Source organism: Propithecus coquereli, unplaced genomic scaffold, assembly GCF_000956105.1.
Source record: "Propithecus coquereli isolate 6110/MARCELLA unplaced genomic scaffold, Pcoq_1.0 Scaffold194, whole genome shotgun sequence".
Lineage (NCBI taxonomy): Eukaryota > Metazoa > Chordata > Mammalia > Primates > Indriidae > Propithecus > Propithecus coquereli.
The window spans coordinates 2,677,004-2,682,096 of record NW_012144300.1 but is presented as its reverse complement, the minus strand read 5'-3'; positions in this window follow the sequence as shown (position 1 = coordinate 2,682,096).

Here is a 5,093-nt window from a genome sequence, read left to right as displayed (position 1 = left end):
ATTATCAGTACTGATTAGATTGTCAAAGAAGATAGAAAGGTAGCCTCTTGCCGTTTGAAGAGTAACCTCAATCTGGTTTTTCAATTTCAGTCTGGCTGGAAAAGCAACTGCCTGAAAATGGCAAAGTCTTTTTTATTTTCTTGATGCTATCAATACCCACAGAAAGTGGGGTTGTAAGGATTTTATTAGTTTTCTGAGCAGTTCTCATGAAATGTAACTCAGCTCCCACTCAAATGTGTAACAGTAACATATTGATACAAATCAACATAAGCCAGGAAGTTCAAAGCATGACAAACTGTCTTTAGCTTACTGGCTTGGTAAAAACAGAATTTGAAGAGAGGAGGAGGATTTAAGTAAGCCCACTGTGAGTTATTGGCTGGTATCAATCTTTTTTATACTGAAAAGAACTTGCTATATTTCCGTTATTCATTACCCATTTCATATCTCGAGGTATTTTAGAATTGCAAGAGGTCCTTGCCATTTAGTTCCAATTTCTGCAAATGAACCTGCTGACCTAGGGAGGTGGTCGATGGACCTCTGAAAGTCACACAGCAAGTTACTGTGTACTCCAACTAGATTCTCGTGCTCGCTGACTCTTAATGGACGTGCAATCTTTAATGTCATGGAATGTGGTTTTAGTTTGGAAAGTTCACCAGCAGTATAATACTCCCTCATAGTACTCTCTTTTCCCATTTTGTTTCTGCCCTAAAGAAAGAAATTCATTTTGGGGTGACATTCTTGTCACCTATCTTGGAGCAAAATCTATCTGGGAGAAGCAGAATGGCGCCGTTGTTACCAGAACACCCTTCACAGGCTGCAAAAGCCAAGTGTTCAGAAGAGTAAAGCTTATACTATTCGTAGAAAAGGAAAAAAGAATAAGGACTCATCTAAATGACAATATTTTCCATTCTTTACTTATCTCTGTAGATGTGAAGGAGTTGGAAGTGATTCATTTTGTGATTTATAGCCCACCCTCAATTACACATACTGCAACAGTTATGAGACAACTTCTATCAAAAGAAAACCACTGAAAATTCTACACACCTCTTTTTAAGCAAGAATTTCAATATGCTTCCCTCTTCCAGCAAACTCTTCACCAATGCTGCTACTAATCTGCCAAACAAACTGGCTTGAGTTAATCTCCACTGCCCACCCATTCTTGTTTGCCAGGTAAAGCTATTATAAACAGAGATAAGACCAAAATTCTAGAAAGGAGAAAAGCAAGCCTGGGGCCTTGGGCTCATAGATGTGCTGACATATGTGAAAATTGGCTGTAAAAACAAGGATTTCACTACAGTGGATATCCTCAAAGGGTTTTCAAATTTGACAGGCATTTTGGTGATAATTTTCTGAACAGTTATAAGAGGGAGCAAAGTGTAGTATATGAATATAAGCTAGAAACAGTGGCCTACAAGATATGAGATTTATTAATTTTGCAGCTAACTGGGTTTTTAAATTTAAGTTATGGCCTCTTAAGTAGAATTAGCTCCTAATCTATTCAGTAACGGGACCTTAGTAAATGTTCTCCATAATTAATTCCCAATCATAATCCAAGTTGTTTTTATATGTATTTGAATATTCCAAGTCAAATAAAATCTTTACAAACACAATTGTATATGATCTATTTGATCTACTAGATACACCTTTATTTCAAACATTCAACAATTAGACACATTGCATAGGTTCATGGTAGAAAATCACCTCGGTGGGGAAAGGGCATTGGAGTCAATAAATGGTGCTGGGAAAATTGGCTCTTCATTTGGAAAGAATGAGATCCCAATCTTACAGCACACAGAAAATAAATTCTAGATATATACCTAAATCTATAGAGACATGTTTACACAGATATAAATATATATATAATTTTATTATACATATGAGGGCAGCCATTGTTAGTATGTAATTTTCATATTACATAGCTAGATACTTTCCGGACAGCCCTCGTATGTATTATTTCACATAATACAGAGAAATAATGTTTTTTTTTTTTTTGAGACAGGGTCTTGCTGTGTTGCCCGGGCTAGAGTGTAGGCACACAATCACAGCTCACTGGAACCTCAAACTCCTGGGCTCAAGCAATCCTCTTGCCTCAGCCTCCCAAGTAGCTAGGACTGCAGGCACATGCCACTAATTTCCAGCTAATTTTTTTGTTTTTAATTTTTTGTAGAGATGAGGGTCTTGCTATGTTGCTCAGGTTGGTCTCAAACTCCTGGCCTCAAGCAATCCTCCTGCCTCAGCCTCCCAAAGTGCTAGGATTACAGGTATAAGTCACCGTGCCTGACCAGAAAAATAATTTTTTAAGCATGAAAGGTCCTGGAGGCTACTGTAAAGATTTTGCCTTTTAATTTATGTAAAATGGAAGGATTCCAAAGGATCTCAAATGGAGTAGTATCATTATCTGCCTTATGTTTTAAGGGATCATTTGGTCTGTTGTATAAAGAGCAGACTATAAGGGAACAAGGTTGAAAACAGAGAACCCAGTTAGGCTAATGCAAAAACCTAGGGAGAGACCCAGTATGTGGACAAAGGAGGCAACACTGGGGGTGCAGGTGGTAAGAGCTGGGGAGACTCTGGATATATTTTGAAGGTCAAATGACAAGTTGTATAAAAGAAAGAAAAGAGTCAAGGATCCCTCCAAGTTTTTGACCTGATCATCTCTAAGAATGGAGTTCCCATTCATCAAGATATAAAAGACTGTGGGAGAAGTGGGCGTCAGGGAGCTCCATTTTTCCATGTTAAATTTGAAATAACCTGTTAGACCCCCTAGTGAGATATCAAGTAGACAGCTGATATATACACTGGGAATTCATGGACACATGTGTATAGAAGATATAAATTAAAGCCCAAGTTGCTGTTACTGGCAGCTTCCAGGATGATCCCTAGTCATCACCTCTTGATATTCACACCTTGTAAAATCCTCTCTGCTCAAGTGCACACTGGATTCAGTGGCTTGCTTCTAGCAAATAGGGTGCAGCAAAGACAATGGGATATGATTTCCAAGACTGGGTTACAAGAAGTCGGTGGCTTCCATCTTGAGATCTTGCATCCTCTTCCGGATTACTCACCCTGGGGAAAGCTGACTGCCAGGCTGAGGCAGCCCTGTGCAGGGGCCCACGTGGCAGGTAATGGAGGCCTGCTAACATCTGTGTGAGGCAGCGTGAAAGCAGATCCCAGCTGGCCCCCACCCTATCTTTCAGATGAGAGTGTTGCCCAGGCTAATAGCTTGACTACAACTTCATAAAAGACCTGGAGCCAGAGACACCCAGCTACGACATGCACTAATTCCCACTCACAGAAACTGAGAGATGATAAATATTTGTTGTTTCAAGCCACTAAATTGTGGGATAATTTGTTAAACATTGGTAAATAACTAATACAGTTATAATGTACAAGACACTCTTGTACATTAGTGAACTTTACATGACTTTTTACAGTTGGAGAAACTGAGTCACAGAGAAGATAAATCACTTGCCCAACACCACACACACGTGGTAGAGGTGGGAATCAAGTTCAGGTCGTCTGTCTCCAGAGGTGAGGCTCTTAACCACTGCATGACACCACCTCTCCAGAATAACCTTTTCTCCTCCTCTGGGTGTGTATACCCAAAATTCAACTTTCCACTGCAGAAAGTGTTAAAATCACATAACTTGAACAAACAGTGGACCATCTGCATCTACATCAAACTTCTTAACCTGCCACACAGTTCTACAATTCTTCTAACTTTGATATCCTAAATATACTATTATCAATACTGATTAGATTGTCAAAGAAGATAGAAAGGTAGCCTCTTGCCGTTTGAAGAGTAACCTCAATCTGGTTTTTCAATTTCAGTCTGGTTAATCTGGCTGATTCAACTGTTAGAGAATTTCCAGCACCGTTTGCAAAATGCTTTAACGTACACTCCTATAGACCTGAATGTCCTTTTGCACATGAAAAGAGTTCTCCCTAAAACTACTCAGTGGTGAGGAAAGAACAAGATACTGAATAAGACAGCCACAGTAATTTCTGTTTGGATTTTTTTAAATAATAAGGGGAAACCAATCTTTAGTTGGCAATAGAAAGTCACTAAGGATTCAAACAGTATTAAGTGTTTCAGTAGGAGCCAGTAAAACCAAAAAATTAAAATAACAAAAGTTTTTGATTTATATAAAATACATTCACTATTGCCCCTAAAATTATTGTAACAAATTAAGATGTTTCCATTCTTTCCCTGACACAGACATGTGAAATACAGAAAGAGAAAGAAATTATCTCTGTACTTCTGCCTCAATACAAATTTAGAATGGCACTGTGTCAGAAAAAAACTGCTGCTGTTTAATGCATCATTTTTATTTCTTAGGAGGATATCACCCATCATATGGCAGCCAGGAACATGTTTCTGATCCATACTGGTGGAGTACTTTTCTTTTGTTTTAACTCTTAGGATTGTACCCACAACCAATGGAAAGCAAAGAACTGGAAAGAAAGAATCATAAAAAGAAATACAATAAAACCTACCGCCATTTATAAATCTTTCTGTTACCAAAAGTGACTGCGTTTTATTAAAGGCATGTGATGCATCACCAAAGGTATTTTTTTGCCATTTAAAAATACCAAACAGTAGTAATAGCTCAATAGCTAGGCTGCTATCACTTAACCTGCAATTTGGACAATTTGTGTGGGGATGAAATTACTTTGTCTTATGACACATGGAGCAGATGCTACCAATTAACACACAGAAATGTCTAAAACAGAGTTTTAAAAACATACGAGTTTGGAAACATAAGTAGAAACAGCTTCGAAGAGTATAAGCAAAATAGTATAATACAATGAAGTATGTGTGTTTTTTTAAAAAAAGAAAGTCAATCAGATTAGCTAGGAAACTTTCATAGGCCTTCCTCTAAATAAACTATGGATTTGAAGGAAAATACCTGATAAATCTTGCATCGTATTTTTTTTTTTTATTTCAGCATATTATGGGGGTACAGATGCTTAGGTTACGTATGTTGCCCTTGCCCCCCCCCCAAGTCTGAGTTTCAAATATGTCCATCCTTCGGGTGGTGCGCATTGCACTCTTTGTGTATGAAAATACCCGTCCCCTCCTCCCCCCTCCC